This window comes from Canis lupus, chromosome X (assembly GCF_048164855.1).
Source record: "Canis lupus baileyi chromosome X, mCanLup2.hap1, whole genome shotgun sequence".
Classification (NCBI taxonomy): Eukaryota; Metazoa; Chordata; class Mammalia; order Carnivora; family Canidae; genus Canis; species Canis lupus.
The window spans coordinates 80,274,332-80,289,010 of record NC_132876.1 but is presented as its reverse complement, the minus strand read 5'-3'; the positions used below and the strand labels follow the sequence as shown (position 1 = coordinate 80,289,010).

Below are 14,679 nucleotides of genomic sequence, written 5' to 3'. Positions count from 1 at the left end.
GCACATCAAAAGATCAACAAAATGAAAAGGCGACCTACAGAATGAGAGAAAACACTTGTAAACCATATATCTGATATTGGGTTAATATCCAAAATACATAACAAAACCACAAACTCAATAACAAAACAAAACAAAAAAACCTGATTTCAAAATAGGCAGAGGAACTAAATAGACATTTAATTTTTTTATATGAGTATAGTTGGAATACAATGCTATATTCATTTCAGGTGTACAACTTAGTGATTTGGCAAGTTTATACAATATGATATGGTCAGCACAACTATAGCTACCATGTGCCCCATTACATTGTTTTTACAATAGCATTGACTGTATTCCTTATGCTTTGCTTTTTATTCCTGATTTATTCATTCCATAACTGGAGGCCTGTATCTCCCTTTCCTCTTCCTCATTTTGCCTAACGCCCAAACATCCTCCCTTCTGACAGCCATCAGTTTGTTCTCTGTATTTATAAGTCTAATTATGATGTTTCCCTTTCTTTGTTTTTTAAATTCCATTTATGGGTAAAATCATATGGTATTCGTCTTTCTCAGTCTGACTTACTTCACTTAGCATAAAGCATTCTAAGTCCATCCATGTTGTCACAAATGGCACAATCTCACTCTTTTTTATGAGTTTGTAATATTCCATTTTCTTTATCCATTTGTCTATTGATGGATCCTTAGGTTGCTTCCATGTCTTCACTATTATAAATAATGCTGCAATATAAATAGGGGTGCATATATTTTTTTGAGTTACTGTTTTAATTTTCTTTGAGTAAACACCCAATAGTGGAATTATTTGGTCATATGCTATTTCTATTTTTAATTTGTTGAGGAACTTCTGTACTGTTTTCTACAGTGGCTATCCCAATTTACATTCCCACCAAGAGTGCACAAGAGTTCTTTTTTCTCCATCTCCTTGCCAACATTTGTTGCTTCTTGTCTTCTTGATTTTAGCCATTCTAAAGAGTGTGAGGGAATATCTTATTGGGGTTTTGATTTGCATTTGCATTTCCCTGGGGATCAGTGATGTTGAGCATCATTTCATGTATCTGTTGACGATCTGTATGTCTTTTTTTGTCAAAATGTCTATTCATGTCCTCTGCCCATGGGGAGAGGTATTTGGGGGTATTTTGGCATTAAGTTGTGTAACTTCTTTACATACTTTATATACTTTGGATATCAATCCCTTATTAGACATAATTTTTAAATATTTTATTTATTTATTTATTTGAGAAAAAGAAAGAGCATGTGAGCAAGAGAGAGAGCATGAGGGGGGAGAAAGGGCAGAGGGAGAGAGAGAATCCTAGATCCTAGAGGCTCAATCCCAGGACCTTGTGATCATGACCTGAGCTGAAGGCAGACACTTCACTGACAGAGCCACTCAGGCACCCTTAGACATATTATTTACAAATACTTTCTTCTATTCAGCATGTTGTCTTTTTGCTTTGTTGATGGTTATGTTGATGTTCAAAAATTTTTTATTTTAATGAACTCCCAATAGTTTATTTTTTCTTTTGTTTCCCTTGCCTTAGGAGACATATCTAGAAAAATAGCTGCTATGGCTGATGTCAGAGAAATTACTGCCTGTGTTCTCTTTTGGGATTTTTATGGTTTCAGGTCTCATATTTAGGTCTTTAATCCATTTTGAGTTTATTTTTGTGTTTGGTGTTAGAAGGTAGTCATTTCATTCTGATGAATGCAGTTGTCCAGTTTTCTAGCACCATTTGTTGAAGAGACTTTTTCCCCATTGTACATTCTTGCCACCTTTGTCATGGATTAATTGGCCACATAAATGTGAGTTTATTTCTGGAATTTCTATTCTGTTTTATTGATCTATGTATCTATCTTTGTACCAGCATGATACTGTTTTGATTGTATAACTTTGTGGCGTATCTTGAAATCTGGAATTGTGATACCTCTGACTTTGTTCTTCTTTCTCAGGATTGCTTTGGCTATTAAGGGTCTTCTCTAATCTCATACAAATTTTAGTATTATTAGTTCTAGTTTTGAGAAAAAATGCTATTTGTATTTTGATAGGCATTGCATTGAATTTGTAGACTGTCATGAGTATTATAGACATTTTGAGAATATTAACCTTTCCAATTTATAATCATGGAATATCTTTTCATCTCTTTGTGTCATCTTTAATTTTGTTCATCAGTGTTTTATACTTTTCAGAGTACAGGTTTTTCACTTACTTGGTTATATTTATTTCTAGGTATTTTATTCTTTTCAGTGCAATTATTAACATTTTTAAAAAATTTTCTCATTCTGTCTTTTTCCTTTTGGGTATTTTTCTTTGCTTTGTTGAAAATTATTGACCATGTAGTTGTGGGTTCCTTTTGTGGCCTTTTGTTCTATTCTATTGCTCTATGTGTCTGTTTTTATGCCAGTACCATACTGCAACAAAGGAAAACTGGATAGCAACATGCAAAAGAATGAAACTGGACCTCTTTCTTACACCATACACAAAAATAAATTCAAAGTGGATTAAAGACCTAAACACGAGACCTGAAACCATTAAAATCCTAGAGAACACAGGCAGTAACCTCTTTGACATCCACCATAGCAACTCCTTATTAGATATATCTCCTGAAGCAAGGGAAACAAAAGCAAAAATAAACTATTTGGACTTTATCAAAATAAAAGTCTTCTGTACAGTGAAGAAAACAATCAACAAAACTAAAAGGCAACTGATGGAATGGTAGAAGATATTGCAAATGCTATATATGATATAAAGTGTTAGTACCCAAAGTTTATAAAGAACTTATAAAACTCAACACCTAAAAATCAATAATCCAGTGAAAAATAGGCAGAAGACAGGAATAGATATTTTTCCAAAAGGACATCCAGATGGCTAACAGACGCATGAAAAGATACTCAACAGATTCCTAGCTCTGGAAAACGAACAAGGGGTAGTGGAAGGGGAGGTGGGCGGGGGGACTGGGTGACTGAGAGACGGGCACTGAAGAGGGCACTTGACGGGATGAGCACTGGGTGTTATACTATATATTGACAAATCAAACTCCAATAAAAAAATATACCAAAAAAAAAAAAAGAAAAGATACTCAACATCACTCATCACCAGGGAAATACAAGTAAAAACTACAATGAGAGATCACATCACCCTTGTCAGAATAGCTAAAATCAACAACACAAGAAACAGGTATTGGCAAGGATATAGAGAAAGGGGAAACCTCTTGCACTGTTGTTAGAAGTGCAAATTTGTGCAGCCACTCTGGAAAACAGTATGGAGGTTCCTCAAAAAGTTAAAAATAGACTACCTTACAACCCAACAAATGCAGTACTAGGTATTTACCCAAAGAAAACAAAAGTACCTATTCAAAGGGATATGTGCACCCAAATGTTTATAGCAGCATTATCTACAAGAGCCAAATTATGGAAACAAACCAAGTGTTCATCAACTGATGAATGAATAAGGAAGATATCATTCTTTACTCAGCCATAAAAAGAATGAAATCTTGCCACTTGTAATAATGTGGATGAAGGTAGAGAGTATTATGCTAAGCAAAATAAGTCAGTAAGAGAAAGGCAAATCGCAAATACCATATGATTTCACTCCTTTGTGGAATTTAAGAAAAAAAGTGAGCATAGGGCAAAAAAGAGAGAAACAAACAAAGAAACAGACTCTTTTTTTAAAAAAAAAGATTTTATTTATTTATTCATGAGAGACACACACAGAGAGAGAGAGAGAGAGAGAGACACAAGCAGAGAGAGAAGTAGGCTCCATGCAGGGAGCCCCATGTGGGACTTGATCCCGGGACTCCAGGATCATGCCCTGGGCTGAAGGCAGGCACTCAACCACTGAGCCACCCAGGCATCCCAAGAAACAGACTCTTAACTATAGAGAACAAATTGATGATTATCAGAGGGGAAATGGGAGGATGGGTTAAATAGGTGATGGGGTATAAGGAATGCATTTGTTGTAATGAGCACCAGGTGTTTTATGGAAGTAATGAATCACTGTATTGTATACTTGAAACTAATATTACACTGTATGTTATATAACTGGAATTTAAATAAAAACTTTAAAATTATATATGAAATAAGCAAGGAAAATCTCAAAACAACCTTACACCTAAAGAAGCTGGAAAAAGAACAAACAAAGCCTAAAGCCAGTAGAATGAAGGAAATAATAAAGATTAGAACAGAAAAAAGTGAAAAAGAGAAAAAAAAACAATAAAACAGATCAAACTAGGAGCTGGTTCTTTGAAAAGATCAACAAAATTGACATACTTATTCTCTGACTCACTCCCCAAAAAAGATGGGGAGACTCAGATAATAAAATCAGATATGAAAGAGGAAAAATAACAACTGACACCATAAAAATACAAAGAATTATGAGAGCATATTCTGAAAGCTTATATGCCAATAACATGGACAACCTAGAAGAAATGGATAAATTCCCAGAAACATATAATCTCCCAAAATTGGATCAAGAAGAAATAGAAAATTTTATCAGACCAATTTCTAGCAATGAAATTGAGTCAGTTATCAAAACACTCCCAAAACACAGCACAAAAATTCCAGACCAAATGCCTTCACAGGTGAATTCTACCAAACAAGTATGGAAATGCTGAATCACTATACTGTACACCATAACTAATATTACACTGTATGTTAACTGACTGGAATTTAAATAAAAACTTAAAAAAAATAGAGTTAATAACTATTATTCTCAAACTGTTCCAAAAAGTAGAAAGGAAAGAAAGATTCTATATTCATTCTATGAGACACATTATCCTGATATTAAAACCAGGCAAAAATCCTCAAGAAAATAGTAGCAAACCTAATCCAACAATACATTTAAAAAATCATTCACTATAATCATGTGTGATTTATTTAAGGAATGCAAGAGTGGTTCAATATTTGCAAATCAATTAAGATGATAAAGAACATTTAAAAAAGAAAAATTATAACCATAAGATTATTTCAATAAATGCAGAAAAAGCATTTAACAAAGTATATCTATTTATAGTAAAAATTCTCAGCAAAGTGAGTTTAGAGTGAACATACCTAACATAATAAAGGAATATGTGAAAAATCCATGGCTAACATATTCAATGGTAAAAACGTGAGAGCTTTTATCCTAAGGTCAGGAACAGGACAAGGATGTCCTCTCTCACCACTTTTATAACACAGTACTAGAAGTCCTAGCCACAGCATTAAGGCAGGAAAAGGAGATAAGTGGCATACAAATTGGTAAGGAAAAAGAAAAACTTTCACTATTTGCCAAAGACATTATATATATATATAGAAAACCCTAAAGACTTCACCAAAAAACTACTAAAACAGGTAAATTACCAAAATCACAGGATACTAAGTTAATACACAGAAATCTTTTGTGTTTCTATATGCTAATAATGAACGATCAGAAAGAGAAGTTAAGAAAACAATCCCATTTACAACTGCACTAAAAATAATTATATATCTAGGATATACTTTATTAAAGAAGTGAATGAAAGATCTGTACTCTGGATACTATGAAACATTGATGAAAGAAATTGAGAAAAAAAATAATAAAAAAAAAATTAAAAAAAATAAAAAAAAAAGAAATTGAGGATGACACAAACAAATGGAAATATATTCAATGCTCATAGATTGGGAGAACCAATATTGTTAAAACGTCCATACTTTCCAAATCTACAGATTTGATGCAATCCTTGTCAAATACCAACAGCATTTTTCACAGAACTAAAACAAATAATCTAAAAAAAATTTAAGTAGGCTCCAAGCTGGGTATGGAGCCCAAAATGGGGCTTAAACTCACAACCCTGAGATCAAGACCTGAGCTTAGATCAGGAGTCAGACAACAACTGGCTGACTCACCCAGGTGTCCCATAAATAATCTAAAATTTATGTGGAACCACGAAAAACCCTAAATAGCCAGAGCAATCTTGAGAAAGAAGAAAGCTGGAGCTACCACAATCCCAGATATCAAGATATATTTACAAAGCTGTAGTAATAAACACAGTATAGTATTGGCACAAGAATAGACACGTAGATCAATGGAACAAAATAAAGAGCCCAGAAATAAATGCATGCTTATATGGTCAATTTATAAGAAAGGAGGCAAGAATATGCGATGGGCAAAGACAACCTCTTCAATAAATGGTACTGGGAAAACCAGGCAGCTACATGCAAAAGAATGAAATTAGACTATTTTCTTACATCGTACATAAAAATAAACTCAAATTGGATTAAAGACCTAAATGTTGGGGATCCCTGGGTGGCTCAGAGGTTTGGCGCCTGCCTTTGGCCCAGGGCGCGATCCTGGAGTCCCGGGATCGAGTCCCACGTCGGGCTCCCGGCATGGAGCCTGCTTCTCCCTCCTCCCGTGTCTCTGCCTCCCTTTCTCTCTCTCTCTCTCTCTCTCTCTCATAAATAAATAAATCTTAAAAAAAATTTAAAAAAGACCTAAATGTTATACGTGAAACCATAAAATTCCTATAGGAATCCATAGGCAATAATCTCTGACATCAGCTATAGAAACACGTTTCTAGATATGTCTTCTTTGGCAAGGGCAACAAAAGCAAAATTAAATTGTTGAGACTACATCAAAATAAATCACTTTTGTATAGTGAAGAAAACTATTTACAAAACAAAAAGACAGGGCTCAGGTTGTTAAGCATCTGCCTTTGGCTCAGGTAATGATCTTAGGATCCTGAGATTGAGCCCTGCATCAGCCTCCCTACTCAGCAGGGAGTCTACCTATCCCCCTCCCCCCATGCTCTCTCTAGCTCTTATTGTCTCTCAAGTAAATAAATAAAATATTAAAAGCAAAAACAAAACACAAAAAGACAACCTACTAAACGGAAGAAGATATTTGCAAATGCTGTATCCAATAAGAGGCTAATATCCAAAATATATAAAGATCTTATAAGAACTCAACGCCAAAAAAACAAACTATCTAATTATTAAATGGGTAGAGAAGCTGAATAGATGTTTTCCAAGGAAGACATACAGATGACCAATAGATACATGAAAAAATACACAGCATTAGTGATAATAAGGGAATTGCAAACTAATCCCACAATGAGATATCACTGTACACCTATCAGAATGTCTAAAATAAAAAACAAGACAAGAAATAACAAGTGTCGGTGGAGATGTAGAAAAAAAAGGAATGCAAGCTGGTGTAGCTATTGTTGAAACAGCATGGAAATTTCTCAAAAAGTTAAAAATAAAAATACCATTAGATCTAGTAATTGCACCACGGGGTATATACCCAAAGAAAACAAAAACACTAATTCAAAAAGATACATGCACCCGTATGTTCATTGCAGCATTATTTACAATAGCCAAGATATGGAGCCAACACAAGTGTTTTTTCATAGATGAATGGATAATAAGATGTGAGATATATATCAGAATATTACTCAGCCACCAAAAGGAATGAAACAACATAGGTGGACCTGGAGGGTATAATGCTAAGTGAAGTAAGTCAGTCAGAAAAAGACAAATTCCATATGATTTCATTCATATGTGGAATTTAAGAAACAAAACAAACGAGAAAAGAAAAAAGAAATATGAAAAACCCAGACTCTTAAATATGGAGAAAAAATTGATAGCTGCCAGAGGGGAGGTCGTTGGGGGAATGGGTGCAATAGGTGAAGGGAATTTAGAGTACACTTACTATGATGAATACTGAGTAATATCTACAATTATTGAATCATTATATTTTATACCTGAAATGAATATGACTGTATGTTAATTATGCTTGAATTAGAAAAACAAATACAATTGAAGGAATATTACTGACTAAAAGATATGATATCTTACATTTGCTTCATAATAATATAGGAAACAAGGGAAGCATCTAGACCTATAGGCAAACAAAATTTGCTATGTGTTGATTAAAGAATACTGTTATAGGTTGAACTGTGTTCCCCAAATTCATATGTTGAAGCCCTGATTCCCAGTAGCACACAATGTCACTGTATTTGGAAACAGTACCTTTGAAGATATTATTAAGTTAAAATGAGGCTGTTAGAGTGAGCCCTAATCCAATTTAACCAGTGTTCTTATAAGAAGAGGTAATTTGGGATATTATGCTAAGTGAAGTCAGTCAGAAAAAGACATATACCATATAATTTCACTCATGTGGAATTTAAGAAACAAAACAGATAAACATAGGGGAAAAGACGGAAAAATAAAATAAGATAAAAACAGAGAGGGAGGCAAACCATAAGAGACTCTCAACTATAGAAAATAAACTGAGAGTTGCTGGAAGGAAGGTGAGTGGGGGGATGGGGTAACAGGGGAATGGGCATTAATTAGGGCACTTGATGGAATGAGCACTGGGTGTCCTATGCAACTGATGAGTCACTAAATTCTACCCTTGACATTGAATTGTAATCCAAATTTTGTAACTCTGTGGAAGAGAGTACTGTTTCTGATTCTTTTGTGGTGAGTTTTTCCTTCTAGTCATTTTGTTCAGGGCAGAGTGGCCAAAAACAAGTTTTACTGGAAAAAGGAGAAAGAGAGAGAGAGAAAAGGGGGGGGACAAACAAAACAAAAAAACAAGGGGGAGTATCCTCTGATTCTATATACTGTAAATCCCTCGACTTCCCCTGGAACTTTCCAGTGCTGCTTGGTCAATAACTTGCTCTTCCCCTGTCCTTCCAGCTGGTCTTCTGGGCGAGGGGCTGCTGTGCTGATTCTCAGGTGTGTGTATCTGGGGGAGCTGCCCAGTCCCCTGCCAGATGTACAGCTCAGTGGAGTTGTTTATCCTGTGAGGCCCCTGCTCCCTGGCAGCCCTGCTCAGTCCCAGGTACAAGGTGACACCAGGAGGAACAATAATAGTGGCGGCAGCCAGCTCTCCAGCTCTGGAGTCAGCTCCCACAGTAACTACTGCAGTTCCCAGTCCGCGGGTTCCTGAATGCTCCAGGGTGGGAGGCGCCAATCTGCACAGTTCGGGCTGACCGGCGGCAGGAGCATCCTTGCTGCCCTGTGTCCTCCCGGCCTCTGCCTGTCCCGGGGGGAGCGCTGGATCCTGGGCTATGTCCCCTGGTGCCTTGGGCTCCAGGGCCTGCCCCGCTGGAATCACGCTCCCGAGGGCATGCAGCCCCCTCCGAGCGGAGCCGCCGCTTCAGCCGCCGCCTGAGCTGCTCCCGGGGCAACCTGGCATGCGCTCCAGCTCTTTAGGGAGTTCAGCCAGCGGTGTGTGGTGCGCTTTTCTCCCCGGGCGCAGTTCCTCTGTTAGTGTCCCTGGGAGCCTGAGGGCATCCCTGCCCCTCCTGGGATCCTGCCCAGCTCCCTGCGAGCGCCTTTCCGTCCGGGAAGATTGGTAAAGTTTCTGCTTCTCCAGGACTGGGCTTTCCTGTCCTGGGGGCTCTCGCCGCCCGGCCTTAGCCCGGCTCCTCGCGGGGGACCCTCCCCCTTGGATGCTTTCTTATTTCTTTAATTTTTTTTCCGTCTTCTTACCTTGATAGACGCGCGAACTCTTCTCACTGTAGCATTCCAGATGTTCTCTCTTCAAATCTCAGGCAGAATTCTTAGGTTTTCAGGATGATTTGAAAGTTATCTAGGTAAGTTGGTAGGGACAGGTGACTTGGGGATCCTACTCTCCACCATCTTGCCCTGCCTCAAATTCTACCCTTGAAGCTAATAATACACTATATGTTAACTAAATTGAATTTAAATTTAAAAAATTTTTTTAAAGAAGAGGTAATTTAGACACACACACAAAAAATCCCTGACAGAGGAAAGACTATATGAGGACATACCAAGAAGATGCCCATCTACAAGCCAAGGAGAGACCTCAGAAGAAATCCAGCCAACTGACACTTTATCTTGAATTTCTAGCCTTGTTGAATCATTGTATTGTACACCTGAAACGAATATAACACTGTGTTAATTATACTTGAATAAATGAAAAAATATTTACAGCTTTCACAATCATCATTAACTATTGCAGCATATTACTCTACCTATGGTGAATATATATTTGTACTTTTATTGACTTAATATATAAAGCAAACAAATACATTTATATCTAGATTTAATCTAAAGTTACAACTAGAAATACTACCTATCATTGAAAGAAAATGTTCGGGTGAGGACCATAACTCCAGGTGTTATGGTTTGTTATACTACCGATGATGTGACATCAGTTAGATATGAGAGTATTCTGAGAATTATCAGGATCACACCCCTGTATAGGGAGGCCAGAAATTGTTTTGGTATCCTATTTGGCTACTTGGCCCTTCTAACTCCACATCTGAAACTTCAGCTGAATATTAGATTTAGTTCAAGTATCTGTATAAAATACAAATACTTCAGCTGAATGAGTACATGCATTACACAACCTTCTGGAAATGTCCTATAAATAAACATCTAATTTTTAATTAATTAATTTATTTATTTATGAGAGACACAGACAGAGAGAGAGAGGCAGAGATACAGGCAGAGGGAGCCCGATGCGGGACTTGATCCCGGGACCCCAGGATCAAAGGCAGGCACTAAACTGCTGAGCCACCCAGGGATCCCCAGAACATCTAATTTTAATGAGAAAGAAAATCCTGCATCATTCTGTAGTTTCAGAGGAAAATTTCCCCTAATATTCCATCATTTTATATTGATCTAGTTAAAAATATCATTATATCAGAATCTTTGACCCTTGTCTTGGTCAATGAGTTATTTATCTAAGTTTTATGGTAATAAAAAAAGTGCCACAACTGTTATTTGATTAGAAATTCAACAGAACTATTGTCCAGTAAGATCTAACATTAAATATTGATGTTTAATTGCATTGAACTCTTCCAAATGCCTTAGGAAAAGTTAGGAAGTATAAACAGTAATGCTTGAAAATATTTTAAAATATATGTGAAATGGGTATTTAAAGTTATTCTTCTTTTCATTTTCCAACATTTCTTAAGTGGGACTGGTTTTAGTTTCTTGGATCAATGTTCCAAATTAACCACTCCACAGTACTACTTTCCCTACATTCTGGAGTCACATAATATGTGGTATTCCTTGTCAGAGTTTTCAAGGTAGTTAGTATTATGCCTATATTACAAATGAAGTATCTAAGACATAACAATAGTAAATAATTTGTTCATTGCCATTTAAGTTGTGAGCCTGAGTTCAAGCTTGGGTGTTTTTGATACCAGAGTCTATGCCCTTATCAAAAAAAAAATACCAGGAGTAGGGTACAAGGGAGGCATGAAGAACCAGGAGCTGCTATATGTGAAGAATTTGAAGATGTAATAAGAAAACAGAGGTAATTTCAGGTCAGGGTAATCTGCTCTTCAGCAGCCCAAAGGACTTGGAATCCTGGACTACTCTGAGGCTGTGGTTCATCTACTGGTCATCTCCATCTCCTCTAGAATTCCCAGGAGTCAGCACTTCAAGACTCATGGAAGCCTTAATAGTTTGGAAACTAAAACTTATCAACTCCTTCATTACTGTCAGTGACATTGGACTGAATGGGCCAGTATCCCTTCTAGGAGGGATAGCATGGCTCCAGAAACTTTTAGCCTGACTAGGTCCAGTTCTGCCTACTCTTAGTAAACCCTGGGGATAATGTCAGGCTATGATTGTAAATGGCTCTCTTCAGACTAGCACCCAGATATTTGTGGCTAGGGTCACAGTCAGAAAGTCACAATCACCAATAAGCTTCCCATTCAATATCCTCTTATACTTTGATTACAATTATGGAAGTAGAGATAAAGAGAAGTGGTCAGATGTTAGATTTATTTGTGTAGCAAAATAAAGAAGTCTTGGGATCAAATGGCTTGAGAACAAGGGAAAGAAGGGAAGATTCCAGGATGAATCCAAAAGGTTTGTTTATCTATTTTTTTCTTTAAACAATTGATTGGAGAATGGTACCAATTGCTGAAAAAGGTCATACAAAAGGAGGAGCAAATTTGATACAATTAATGATAGTGAGTCTTGCACCTGTTGATTTTGAGCTTCCTTGAGACATCTAAGTAGAACTGCTCAGTACACAGGCAGCTGGATAAAGGAGCGTGGAATTCTTAGAGACATTCAGGCTACAGCTAGAGATTCAGGAATCACCTGTACATAGATGTTAAGTGAGTCAAAGAAAGAGGATGAGTTCATCTAGAGATAATGCATAGAATGAAAATTATATGGGGCTGAGCACACTTATGTTTAGGGCTTAAGCAGAAATAAAATCCCAGACTGTTTAGAAAGCATTTTAGGCATTTTTTTTAATTAGGGGAATACTGCTTCTGGAATATATGGAATACAGAAACCAGATTTAATCTTCCACCTGAAACAACAACACAAGAGAAACCAAATATATGAAACAACAGTTTTCAAGGCAATTGACATCAGGAATAAAGGATAATGGCGCTGAGCGCTACTGCTTTGAGAAGGTTACAGACCACAGTACAAGGAAAGGGAAATGAGACACAGCATGGAGAACTTTCTGAGTTAAGGTGACAGGGAAATCATAGGTCAGAGTCCCAGAGCATAGAGAACTGCACAGGAAGAGAATCCCAGAGAATTTCAGAATCTTGGCTCTTCGGCAGAGATCAACACATGCATGTGAAGATACTACCCAAGGCTATAGAAAGTGACATCAAAAAAAAAATTGGAGGGAAGAGTGCCCACATTACAAACGTCTGTTGCCCTTTGGAGCTCTATAACCCAGAGAATACCCACTGAGTTACTAACACATGACCTAGACACATAAACCCCATCCCCATCTCCCTGTCCTTTGGTAGTTCCCTTACCTTACTCTCCTTCTGGGTAGTGGCCTATATATACCATAACTAGATGGTCTTATGCTGTGAGGAAACTCCCGCATGAACCCTATCAAAGCATCACTCAAACAAAGTTTGTTGCATGTTACTGCCACCTCATGCTTACATCTGCTTCCTTGATCAACCCTTTGAACTTACTACAAGTGGCAATGAGAAAAGTAGAGGATTTACATCATGATCAGGAAATAGATATGAGGTCCATTCAGTCAATAGAATAATTAATTGGCAAAATTATCCTGAATTAAAAAAAAGTGGTTGGGACTCAAAATTTGGAACACACCTCCGTGTAAATTTGGTGTAACATTGCGATGTGCGGTATTACTCTATTTTTATATTTATATATATATTACTCTATATTTTTCAGTCTCCCCAGTGCTTCATTAACTTAGCCAAGCAAATTATACCAATATTTGAGTGAATTCAAGCTACTAGAACTGACTTTTGAGGTCAGAGGCACCAAGCTGCCTGGGAAAGGAGGTCAACCACCCACCTAGGTCCTCCACTAAACAGGTGATAAAGAATGTAAGTAACACCTGCAGGTCTGAACAGAAAAGGGGGAGAAGAGTGCATATTCCTGAACTGATGGCATCAATCTGGAGGGGTATCCAGACTCCAACCCTTAAGGGCTCAGAGGACTGAAGAATTACTTAAAGTGACTAAAGATAAGGAAATGTATATTCCTGCCGCTCTCAGGACTACTAAACAAGGGGCTGTCCTACTGAACAGAAGCTCCGAAAACAAGAGATGCATGCTAGCCTTTGGTGGCTTCTCACCAGTAAAGACAAGATGAAAGGGAGAACCCAGAAGAAGAGAACTGTGCCCTCTAGAGGAACAGGCCGCCCATTACCACCATGGTATTGAAGAAGAGAATGTAACTTCTGTGCAGGACTACCTGCAAGGTAATATAGACAAAAGAAGCAAGAGGGGAAGTCACGAAGGAGGGGCTGGTTTTCATTTGAAGGAAGGGACTCCTCCCTTCCTCCACGTCCTCCTCCGTCTCTCTCTCCTCCTCTCTCTCCTCCTCTCTCTCAGAGACCCAGTCTCTCCTTAAGGACCTAGCTCAGGAACCAAATGAAAAAGGGGCTGCTAGGTGATATAGTATATATCTAGTGAGGAGTAACTTCCAACTAACAGGTGATGAAATTTTTAAAAAATGGATATCATAGTACAGGATGGCAAAATGGAGTTCCAACAAAAACATCCTGCATAATTTGTGAGAAAAGTGGGAAGGACTCCCAGAGGAGCCTTTTCCCCCAGTTAACATATACCTTGTTGATGAGGCCAAAGATCTCCTCCATCAGCTGAGATGCTGGAGTGGGCTTATCAGGTAACAGATGGTGTGCTGCAGAATGACTTGGCAAATCAGAGAAGAGTGAATTAAATCCTGTGTCTACATCATTGTTTCTCAAAGGGACTCCTGACAAATGTAAGTCTTCTTTACTGGCAATGATGGCTAATCCTAAAAACAATACAATAGCTATAGCTGCCCTAGATTTAATAGAAACTCATGAAAGAAACACTCAGTGTCAGGTGTTAACCTGTGAACTCTTTAAACAATGCACTACCTGGCCTAAATCAAAATTACTAACAATACTGAGGTTTCCTGACTCCTAGGCTAAACAAACCACCTACAGACCAAGGTTTCTAGTATGCTCTGTGTAATAGAAAAAGCTCCCCATAAAACTGTATCAGCAACAGAGGCCTCCTTATTTTTTTTTAACAGCAGCCTCCTTATTAAAATAAAAATGGTATCAACAGGATCCAGCTAAAACCATCCTGACTGGAATGCTACAGACTCCATGAGGAAATGATCACATACTCTGCCACTGAGGCTAACTAACAAAAATCCCAAAAATCCTTCTGGATTTCAGCTCAATGGGGACAAGAGGGAAGATGGTCAGCCCTCTCCAAACAAGAAAAAC

The 14,679-nt window shown here is 37.6% G+C and overlaps 1 long non-coding RNA gene across 2 annotated transcripts in view; it reads right to left on the bottom strand.

Moving 5' to 3' along the window:
• The window catches only part of LOC140627191 (uncharacterized), a 139,313-nt gene that overhangs the window by 97,100 nt on the left and 27,534 nt on the right, over nucleotides 1-14,679 (bottom strand). The window contains exon 2 of one of the 2 annotated variants that reach the window (XR_012026057.1): nucleotides 9,752-9,856. The exons of the other annotated variant lie outside the window; for it this stretch is intronic. This is a non-coding gene — a long non-coding RNA (uncharacterized lncRNA). The remainder of the gene's footprint in view (nucleotides 1-9,751; nucleotides 9,857-14,679) is intronic. 2 annotated transcript variants of the gene reach the window in all.